The sequence below is a fragment of the Musca domestica genome, unplaced genomic scaffold (genome assembly GCF_030504385.1).
Source record: "Musca domestica strain aabys unplaced genomic scaffold, Musca_domestica.polishedcontigs.V.1.1 35, whole genome shotgun sequence".
NCBI lineage: Eukaryota > Metazoa > Arthropoda > Insecta > Diptera > Muscidae > Musca > Musca domestica.
The window spans coordinates 9,360,006-9,372,668 of NW_026712315.1; positions in this window are offsets into that span (position 1 = coordinate 9,360,006).

Genomic DNA, 12,663 nt, shown 5'->3' on the forward strand with positions numbered 1-12,663 from the left:
ATTATTCACCAGAATGGTTTCAAACTTCGTATTGGAAGTTCGTAATGGATACTACAACCTAAGATAGAAATTTTTCTATGCAGATCCCCGACTTCGTATAGCCCCCATGTAACGGTGCCTCCCTTTATTCGGTATTTTGATGATATTAGAGACATTATTTCCCGGATTTGTTTTAAATTTTATATTTGAAGTTCGGAATCGAAACAAAAGTCTATAGCCCCCATATAAAGTTTTTCATTTAAACTGTATTTTTCTACGATTTTTAAACCCTCCACCATTCTATGGAGCGAATATTAACATTCCGTTTGTAACTTCTCGAAATAGAACAGTGTTGGCGTGTTTGTTCGGAATACCATAGTATTTTGTTGTTGCAAAATGGTCAGGCTTAAATTCCACTATTGATGCTTTTATAAAAACAACATTAGTTTATTAGTGGAGAACGATGGAAATGTTTACCAGGGGGTAAGGCAGGGAATGACTAGGTTTCGGAAAGAGCCACCAATTATCATCAGTTCCCTTGTTTTTGTTTGGGATATTCTCTCCAGAAGTTATTTAAAAAATAACTTCTATGATAAAAAGAAGTAAGCACAGGCTATAGTCGGACGGGACTGACCATGTGATATCCTACAACACTACAATATGTTAGAAACCGCCTTATGTCCATTCCATCCATTTTGGAAGATTTCGCTCTTAGCATTTTGACCAGGGACATTTGCCCAATATTTACACACTCCGTCGAGCTGTTAGTTGTTGTGCAAAAATGCTAGAATTCTTCCCTGTCCTTATCGATCTTCCCAGGCATGTCGAATGCCTTTAATTGTGTATCAGGAATTTTTTTTCTGTTTTTGGGTCATTTGAACCATCTCCAAAAGTAAGAGGCTCCTCTAAATCTCCAAATTTAGACTCATCTATATGATTTTCTTGTCTACGATATTTGGCTATCGTCGGAAATCGCCTGTGGTGGTAGTGGTCCATTCTACCCAGATTCCCACACTCTATCTTCATGCGAGATTTTGTATCCTTTGGTTTCTATTTGTGTTATAACGGCTGCAAAATCAGGAACATTTTTTTTTTTTTTTTTGGTCAATTTCAACCCCTAAATATGTTGCGGACATCTTTGAAAACAATAGGAGTAGCCATTCTAACCCTAACCCTACCTTTTTCGTGAGGATCGGACGATAATTGCAATATGTATACAATATCCCCAACCTGTGTTGTAAAGTGCAAAAATATTACAAAATATACACTTCAATATTATAAGTCAAATTGAAAAAATCGCATGCGATAAAAAATATGAAAAAATAAAAAAATGTCATAAAATACTACAAAATCTATACAAACATCATTAATGGCATTTTTCTATGCGATTTTTTTAGATTTTATACTTTTATGCCAAAAGGGCATTCTAAATTTAAAAAATTTGTCAAAATCGCTAATGCCATTCTGGAGATATAAGCATTCTAGCTAACATGCCCTTCCTTTGTACATATACATTGTATATATTTCGCCATATATATCCTATATTTTTCCTATCGACATCTACGTAACGGTCAGAATTGACCTATTCGTCTAATTGTGATTTCGCCGGGATTAAAAATATTAGCGGTTTAATGGAAAATTTGACTTATATTTATTTCAACCACTAAATATTACCCGATGACCATCAAAATTGGAAGGCTTCTGTCCAGCCCAAAGCTCTAGCCCCATGCTAACTTTCGCTTCGCTTGGTCTATAACTGTGACCTGTAGAGCAACTGCAAAATCAGGAAGTTTTCCAGTTTTTGGTCCATTTCAACCCCTTAATATTATGCGATCATCTCCAAAAGAAATAGGGTTCTATTCTGACCTTAACCCCACCTACATTTTAAATTTCGTGAAGATCGGACCATAATTTCGACCTGTAGAGTGATTACAAATTAACATGGACAGACGGAGGGGCGGACATACATAGCTAGATCGACTCAGCTTGGCGAGAGAGGAAGATCCATATATACTTTCCTATGTGGGAAACCAATATTTCGAGGTGTTACATAATTGTTGGCCCAATCAAACTTATAATACCCCCAACACATAGTGTTGTAGGGTATAAAAACTGGTAAACGAAACCATCCTTCTCCACTAATAAACAAAACAAACAATAATGGGATTAAAAAACTCCTCGAAATATTTATAACAGAACCTACAATATATATATATATATATATATATATATATATATATATATATATATATATATATATATATATATATATATATATATATATATATATATATATATATATATATATATATATATATATATATATATATATATATATATATATATTCTGGATCAGCGTAACATTCTAAGACAATCTAGCGATTTCCGTCTTTTTGTCTGTCTGTTGTAATCACGCTATCATTCGAACGAATAGAGATAGAAGGCTAAAACTACAACCTATGACAAATATTATTTAGGTTCACGTTTTCGTATATCACCCATATAACGGTACTTTCCGATATTCGGTATTTTGATGATTTTAGCAACATTATTCACCGGAATTGTTTCAAATTTGGTATTTGAAGTTCGTAAGCAGGTCTACGTCTTTGTATACAGGGTGAGAAGAAAAAACTGCAACCAACTTCAGACTGTTGTCATTTCTAAGCCACTCGTCCGACAGCTGTTAACATTATTTCAGTGACAGCTCATTATATTGTTTACAAGCGTACTGGAGCATTTGAGAAATCTCCAGAAAAAAGATTATTCGTGATGGAATTCAAGCGTGATAGTGTGATTTCCTTATATTTCGCTGGAAAACCACAAGTCGCTGTCGTTAGAGCACTCCAGCATTTAAATGTGAATAAATCTTTTGTGCCCCGTACCATCGCTTGTTACCGTGATACTGTTAGCACAGCCTGACGTCAAGGAAGTGGAAGGAAGAAAACAGCAACATCAGCCGAAATGGTTCGAAAAGTAAAGAAGCGATCTGACCGGAACCCGCGTCGCAGTGGCCGAAAAATGGCTCGTGAACTGAACATATCGCAATATTCCATTCGTTAAATATTAAAAAATGGGATCGGTGTAAAGCCATTAAAAATCAAAAAAGTGCAAGAACTTACACCGCAACAGAAAGAAAAAAAAAACTCAAAAGAGCTAAAGAGTTGCTTCGCTTGGCCGGTGTCAAAACATTTGTTGTCCAGCAGTTTGTAAACAAACAAAATGATCGTGTTTACTTGCCAAAGAGGTCAGCACAATGTGCACCAGAATTTAAGCGTCTGCCATGGTAATGGTGTGGGCCGCAATAACAGCCGATGGTCTCTCTCCGCTTCGTCTTAATCGACCGAAAATATTCTGGAGGGTATATTAAAACCTTGGGCATGCAAACTTTCTGAAAAAAAAGGTATCTGGACTCAAACGTGCTCCACTTAAACAACAAATATCAGTGAGATTGGTTGGAGAATGCAGTAAAGTTTTTTTTTTAATATTTTAAACAAATCCGCTCAAAAAATGTGGTCTAATCGTAAAAATACAGTTAATTTGGAGGTAAAGTTATGTGGGGCTATACGAAACGTGGATCGATATAATATAATAATACCAGCCATCCTAGATACAATAAATATTATTGTGCCGAATTTTAAAGCTCTACCGCAAATAATGTGGACTGCATCGTGATTTTAACAGACAGACAACGTTTTATTAGGAATGTCCAAAACTTCAAAATTCCTTCTCTATCCCAACTCCCAACGGTACATTTTATGGCATTTTGTACTTTTCGTACGTTTATAGTACGACTTTCTAAAATAACCTCCTCCTCTTAACTGCAGACGCCAACAGTGACATCCATAACAAATTTCAGGTTTTCAGCTCTATTTCTTCAGCCGATATCAAATTTAGTTCAATTTTCTGCTCTTCTTACAATAATAGTACACATTACCAAAATCACCTCCATATCTCAGTTCCAGATACCAACAGAGCGACCTCAATATAAAATTTGAGGATTTCATCTCGATCCCTTCACCCAAAACAAAATACAGTACCGTTCAGTACTTTTTGTACAATTATAGTACGGACATCCGAAGCCACCTCCATATGTCCAGGCTGCACATGGAGAGTGGCCCCAATACCTGATTTCATATTTCAAGCACTATCTGTTCCCCCAATACCAAATTGTACCAAATATACTATTGTTTAGTACTTTTCGTGTACTTTAAGTACATATTTTCAAAATCATATTTTTATAATAAACCTATCGCCAACAGAGATCCCAATACAGAATTTTACAATTTCAGCTTCCAAATCCTACACCAAACAGTTCCAAATAAAGTACCCTTTAGTGCAGCATACTAAAGCATACTAAGTACACATTTCCAAAACCACTATCATATATCAAACTTAATTTCCAAACTTGATTCTCATTCCAAATTTCAAGGTTTTAGCTCTATCCGTCTACATTATGCCAAATGATTCCAGCTAAAAGTTTAGTACAATTTTAGAACTTTTCGTAAGTTCGAAGTTCCAAAACCCATTAGGTACATCAATCCTGCACCCTACCAATGACTCCCATTCCAAATTTACGAATTATAGCTCATTCTGTTTGTCCCACACAAAGTATACAATTTTTAGTACTTTTTGTACCTTTTTAATATGATTTTAAAAAAATCCAGCTTTGTCAGACCCCTACGCAACCAAGACTGACCCTCGTACAAAATTTCAAGATTCTAGCTTTATGCGTTTTGTCTAGGCATCTAGGCCAATCAGTCAGTCAGTAGATTAAAAGGCCGTTATAATTTTTAGTTAAATTTTTTTATTTATTTCATTTTTTTATTATTTTTTTTTTTTTGAACAATAATTATTTTTCTGGTTTTTCGTTTTTAATCATTTATTATTCATTATTATAATTTCTTCTTTTTTTGTTTTGTTTTGGTTTTGTATCATAATCATAATAATTCTCTATACAAATACATTCAATAACAACAATTTTTTTCTTATATTTTTTAATTCTTTTTTTTTTTTGGGTTTTTGCATTTTTCGATTTCAATTATCAGTTACTTATTTTACAAATACAATATTTATTTATTATTAAAGTAGGGGGGTTTTATGGGTTTTCTTAAGACTTGTTTGTGTTTTTTTTTGTTTTTGTTCTTATTATTATGTTATATTAAATTTAGCTTAAATTATAAATTAAGATTAATCGATTTATTAATAGATTTCGGTTTTTTATGTTTTCTTTGTATTTCGGGAAATTTTGGGGGGAAGTTTTTTTTCGGTTTTATTATTTTTTGGGGGAAAATTTTTAAGGGCTTTTACGTGTCAGAAATATTGATTAATTCAAAATGTAATTTGTTTTTCTTTTAACGGTTTTTAAAATTTTTCCTTTATTGTTTTATTGCAGTTTTAGTACATTATTTTTATTGAAAATAAACATTTTTATTGGATTTTTTTTCAGATGTTTGAGTTTGTGTGTGAATGAGTGAGTGAGTGTGGGAGGGTGGTGTTCAAAATTGAAAAATCTCAAAAATTTTTTCATTTGTGTTCTATGAGGAAATGAGGATTGGGAAAAGCGTTGTTTTTTATAGAAAATAATACAATATGTTTTCGTTTATCTTTTGCATTTAATACAATTTCTCTTTTCTTGTTATTATTTTTTATAATAAAAACTAAAAAAAGTTTTTATTTTTTAGAAAGAAATTGAAAAAAATTCTGCCTATTAGTTGGTTTGATTCATACCACAAAAATATTCTCTGGAACTAAACAAATTTTACATTGAATGAAAAAAATGGAATGAGAAGGCGAATTTTTAAACGACTATATCATCATTCTCATTTGATGTAGATAATTTTGGCAGATGTTAAAGCATATTTTTAGGCCGACCACTTTATACAGTCGATTTAGATAACTGATCGATAACCGCTGATTTATGGGCAATTACATATGCGTTGCCTACTTTTAGACTCAAAAAAAAAATAAATTAAGGGTAATTTAGTCCGTGTGATTTTTCTGAGAAATTAACCCTCAGAAAATTCTAGTACGGACATATATTAAAATATTAAACGCTATCTTGGATCAAAAAACTAACTCGTTTAGGAAAGTGGAGATTAAAAACAAATTTTGTACGAAACAATAAATAAATGTAGGCAACTATAATAATATCCAAATGATGCCAAATCTAAAAGTGAGGAAATAAAAGCTTTGTATTATGACGGCTTAATAAAATGCTTATACCCTACAACACTATGTATTGGGGTATGATAATTTCGATTGGACCAAAAGTTATGTAACACCTTGGTCCCCGATCTAGCTATGTATATCCGTCCGTCGGTCCATGTTAATTTGTAACCACGATTCAGGTCGCAATTATGGCCCGATCCTCACGAAATTGAAATTGGGGTGGGGTTAGGGTCAGGGTCAGAATAGAAGCCTATTGTTTTTGCAGATGATCGCAAAATATTTTGGGGTTAAAATGGACCAAAAAACAGAACAATTTCTGTTGCTCTATAGGCCACAATTATAAACCAATCGATGAGAAAATTTAAGTTTAGGGCTAGGCAGAAGCCTACAATTTTGGACGGATATCGGGAAATATATGTAGTGGATAAAACTTTAGTGTCAAAAAATACGAAAATTTTGAACAAAACCGTGAATATTTTTAATCCCGGTCAAATTAAAAAGACATTTTTCAGTTTGACCTACAATTTTGAATTGCAATTTTTCTACAGTTTTCCTACACCTCTCAACATTATGTTTTAAGGGTTTTTATAGAGGTCGCAATTATCATCCGATCCTCAAGAAATTTGGCGTAGGGTAGGGTTAGGTTCAGAATTAAAGCCTGTTGTTTTTGAAGATTTACGGGTTTAAATGGACCAAAAAATAAAAAATTCCGTGATCGACACGGAAAGAAGTTAAGGACAGACAACAAGTCTAGCATTTTGGATGACCACTGATTTGTATTTAGCTGTAAAGTGGACCACAACTTTCGTGTGGAATTGTCTTGACTACCTAACAACACGACAGAGTGCGTAAATATTGGCCAAATGCTCCCAGTCAAAAAGCTAACGGTAACATCTGGGCAGTGCTCTATGACATCATTTCAAAAACTAAATCTTCCAAAGTAGATTTGGTCATAACATATTGTAGTACTGTAGGGTATCACGTAGGGTAGGGTAACTTGTTTAGTTATTATCTTTTTGGCAACATTGATTTAAACAGCTTACGCGCGTTTCGTGTTTTGCTTTACTGTTAAACGTCTTCAGTTTGATCTAAAATTTAAGCATAAATCGTCTTCCAAACGAACAACACTGGCAGATAATTGAATTTTATTATCAGAATATGATCTCTGTTTTGAGAAAGTTAAAAAAATGTCTTCCGTGACGAAGTTCATTTTTTGCTGAATGGGTATTCAGAATTTTTGATTTTGGCGTGAAGATCAACCAGAAGCATTGCTAATGCCACCATCTCACTCAGAAAAAGTCAATGTTTGGTGCGGTTTATGGGCTAATAGCATCACTGGACCGTAATTCTTCAATGATACTGCAAATCGTAACGCTGAACTACTGTGAATGCTGAACGACAACGTGAGATGATATCCATCCTTTATTTACTCAAAATACAAGAGCCGTGGGCCGAGTTAAAGCTTATGTCAATACACATGAGCCCTCTTCAACTGACGCAATGGAAGACAACTTTGAAGCATTTATTCGTGAGATACCGGCCGAAATGTCAAAGAGTATGTCACAATGGGACTAAACGTGAGCATTGAATAATCTTCAAACTATCAATTCATATAAAGATTTTACAATTTGTTTTGAATTTGATGAGTTTTTTCAAAACTTTCCTACAGCTCTTAGAAGTTTACCCCTTTAAAAAAGTCCTTTTTTTGTAGGTTTTTGTATCGGGGGACAAATTTTGAATATGAACTTTAAAAAAAATGGAAGATCTTTTTTAAAAAAATATTATATTTTGCAGAGCAACAAAAGAAAGCAAAGTTTTTTGTAGGTCCAAAGCACTTGAAAAAACGTTAACGTTGCTCTCAGTGAGGATTCTCATTTGAACTAGTTCATTATGGAACTACACAAGTGTGTTAAACCATGGTACAATGAAGAGAAGGTAGGTCAACTTTGAAAAAATTGCAAGTATAGAGGTCTACCTGTTTGGCTTGTAATGTCAGAAATAGTATCAAAACAATAACAAAATCAAACAACTTGTTGCATTTATTTTGAATAAATAATTGAAAACCGCGAAAACTGAATGAAAGGTCAACACTTCTTTTCAAAACCAGGTTCTATATATCTCTAAAGGATTATTTCGCTACAAAAACTCTAGATTTTGTCGATGCATACGATGAAATAAACATTTTGAAAACATCCGAATTTGAATGTTTTCTCAACAATTTTTTTGTTATTGAAAAGAAAACACATACATAAACAAATAAAGATGACATATTAAGCCAAGAAAATAAAAAAATTGAAATCATATGGTATCATAGCCCTACCTTGATATCATTGTACCATGTGTTAAACTGATTTGTGACCTCTGATAAAATTGTTTAATTTGACATTTCTCTTCTTTACAAAAGTTTTCATTTCACATTTTCATGCAACAAGAGTTGAGGGCCTGGGTTAGATTCAGAATATAAAATATACAATTTGTTGCAAAGTTATCGAACAGAGGAACACACATAGCATTTCTTAAGAAAATCAACCTGATTTCCAGTAGATGTCAGCAGGGCAGACGGAATGTTGTTTACATATGTAATGTCAAATTTTCCATATGTAGAAGTTGCACATATCGTGTGATACATAGACGACTTTTCAGTTATCAAATTCATGAATAAAGAACATATGTACTTTTTCGATCACAGCGAGCCCTATTTTTATCGGAAAAATATATGATATAAGTGTTGTTTGTTGCGTGAAAATATATAAAATTAAATTTGCGGTAAAAATTAATTCATAAAGTATTATAATACTTCATAATGTACAATATAATAACAATGTAATCAAAGGAAATATAAAAGTCATATGTAAAATGGCAATTTTCAATTACCCTCTGAAACAAACATTTGGATAAAACAATCGGAGTGAGCTAAATAGAACCGTATAAAAAGTGACAGCACATATGTAAAACCCATGCCGCCTAATAATAACTTTAGAGACGGAAGGGAAAGACTTATAGTATGGTATGTTTCAAATACAAATCTACTTATCTGGTACACAAACAAAGACGATATAAATTTAGGTAGGAAAAATCCAACATAATATGTGTTTCAAATACAACTCTACGAATGCTGCTGATATAATGTATTCATTTATTTTTTTTTCTTTTATATATTTTTTGTTTATTAAAATAAATTTTCAATTAAAGTTATAATTTTCAGGCATTTTCATGTTAACTATATTATATATTAAAAAAAATAATTGAATTCAAAAAAAAGTAGATAACAATGAAAGAAAAATAAATGAGGCAAATGAAATGCAAGATTTTAAAGTCCTACAAAAACTAACTGAAAAATATTAAATAATTTTATTTAATAGATTCTTTTGTTGTTTATTTTTATTCCTTCATCTGCTAATAAAATTTGATATTTTATACTAAGGATTTAGTTTAAGTCATTTTTTGGAATTTATCTACAATTACATGAAGTTATAAATATTTATTTGTTTTTCTTGTTAATCATTTTATATGATTTTATATAAAGTTGTTGTTTTTCTTTATTCGTTTATTAGTTTTTCATTGATTTATTTGTTTTTAGTTTCAGTTTCATTTTCACATTATTTCTAGAAATTTGTGTGTTTTCTTTTTTGGTTTTAGGTTTGACTAAATTAGGTAAATTTTGTTTTTTTTTTTTTTGCTTTTTATAAATATTAAATTTAACTGATTTAATGGCTTTCTCATCATTCTATACAAATGTTCTAATAAAAATGTTTGTTGGGATTTTTTTTTATACTTTTGAGATGCAGTTTTTCTTCTTTTGCAGACAATGTGTAGTTGGGCATCAATGCCCCATAACAATCAATTATTTTCTTCGTTTTTTTTTTCTTTTTATTAAATTTGTTTTATTTAATTTTCATAAATTTGTGTATGTTATTTTTCTTCTGCATTTTCTTGCCTCATTTCGATTTGTATATATATGTATATATGAATGTTGTGGGTGTTCAAGTCTATAGATGTATTTCCAAGAGAAAATATTGGCAAAAAATAGGCGGAAAACTGTATCGGTGTCATTGTGTTGTTGTTGTTGGCATAACGTGTGGGTTTCTTTCTGTTAAATAGTATTTGGTTTTGTTAATTTCTCAATTTATATATTTTTTAATTTATTTTAGTGTTTTTGCTAAACTCTTATGTACTTTTTCATTTAAAGTAATTCGTCAGTTTTTTTTGTATTATTATTTTTTTCTTTGCTTTTTAATTAAAGTGAACTCTTGCTTACCTTTTTTTAAAAAGTGAAAATTAAAAAAAAAAATACAAAAAAAAAAATAAATAACCTAATTCAATTATTATGTTTTTCTCTTTTTTTATAATAACAAAAAATTTAAAATGATTTATGTTTCTTAATTTTAACTGCCAGCAGTTAAATTAAACATATATCTCGAAAAAATTAACAAGCAATTTTTGAAAATAATAATTGAAAAAAATATATTTAAAAATTAATATGTTCATGTTAACTGTTTAGAATGAAGGCATTTTAAATATTGCTATTGATTTATATAATTTTTTTTGTTGTTATATGTTCATCTTTTTTTTTCGTTTTCTTCAAACATAGTTGTAAAACATAATGATTGGAAGTAAAATTATATATGTATATAAACTATTGTGGGCAGTTTTATTATGAACTGTGATCAAAATAAAAGCTAGCAATTTTGATTTAAATTTTCTGTTATTTAAAATTCAAGAAATTCAATTCGTTCAGAATAGTACTTGGAATAAAAGTAATAGATCTAGAGTAAAATTCCATGTTATTGTGAACATTTTATTTTAAAGTCGAGTGATATATTAAGGCAGTATGAGGCCATTTAAAATTAATTTTATAAATAAAACCAGTAGAAAAAGATAAAAAATCGGATCGGAGACCAACTGTATGATCCCCCCTACCACTATGCATATTTAGTAAAGATACCTGTAACAAATAAACTTTTATGTTGGGAATTTATGTGAAGTAGATCAAAATTGATATTCACTAAAGTTGACGGAGGCAAATAACATTACTAAAAAGTGAATGATATGACTTCATGAAGGACGAAATTAAAAATATTTATCGGAGCAATGGGAACCGAGTTTCGCCAGATGGAAAAATTCGATTCAATGTGCAAAAATCGATTCAATTTGGGGTTATATTAACCACTTGGTGCACACTAAACCTCAAATCGGACAATGATATAAATGGAAGTTACATGCAATTCGAAAAAAAAAAAAAAAATGACAGAGATATTTCTGAGCTGTATCTGATATCTGGTATAAAATATCATTGAAGATGTGAGATCATATGTATGGAAGCTTTAGCCATATCTATACCAATATTCCCCAAATATAAAAAGACTTGTTTCTAGGCTACATCCAGTAGTATGTGCCAAATCAACTTCCTTTGGGCTAATATTAAACGTTTGGTGCACACAAAATCTCAAATCGTATAAAGATATATTCGAGATATATCCAAATTTGAAACGATTTCCATAATATGTAACAGAGGTATATCTGACGGACGGCCATGTATAAGTCGACTCAATCATAGGTTTATCTCGTTTATTTTTGCATGTAACAATAAATGCTCAAGGAAATAATACCACATACCACAGTTTGGCGTAATTGTAAAGTCTATATCAGCCTTATGTAAAAAGATTTAGTTTATTAATTACAGCATAGTTTTAGGCTGTTCAAAAAGTTTGTTCAATTCTCTGGCAGAATGAAATAATAGAAATATTATATGGATTAAAAATCTAATCTGCAGCATAATTTTAAATTTTTGGTGCATACCTTAAGGCGAATTTAAAATATCATTACTGAACAGCATTGCCAGCAGTTTTACTGGGTGTCGACGAAATATTTCGAATTTCAGAATTTATGGCTATCTAGAAAATTCGAAGCCAGCGCATTTAACAAAGTATAAAAAGGTATAATTTAATTTATTTATTATTTTAATTCTTTTGGGAAATAAATGAAAATTTGAAACATATATCAGCAAAACTCAAAAAGAAGTTGACTAGATAGTTTATTCTTCCAGAAATGGATTGATTTGTTTATATCGGTCTGGATCAGAAACTTCCCTCGATATAGACAGATTATATTTTTTATTCCATTTCGAAAAAAATCGTTTGTCCTCATCAATTTCTATGAGAAAGGGACCTTAACAGGGTTAGGCCCTGGATTATTCCTAAAATTTCAAACGTTTCTCTGTATAAAACATTAACATAAGTTCACTTGTTCCATATTGTCATTTTTTTTTAAGTTTTGATCACATTCAGGCGGTTCGGAAAAGAAGTTTGAGAAATATATTATAAGATTCGCTGGTTTCGATAGACCAAATTCTTCACTCTACTTGAGACTAAAGCGTTAGTCTCTCCCATCGATTTATACGAGGCGAGGACGTAAGCAGCGTCGAGTCCTGGGGACATGGCAAGGGCCACGTCTGACTTAAATACTTTTCAGTCAATTTTCACACATTTAACATGGAAGAGTGAATTGTTTTGTTTG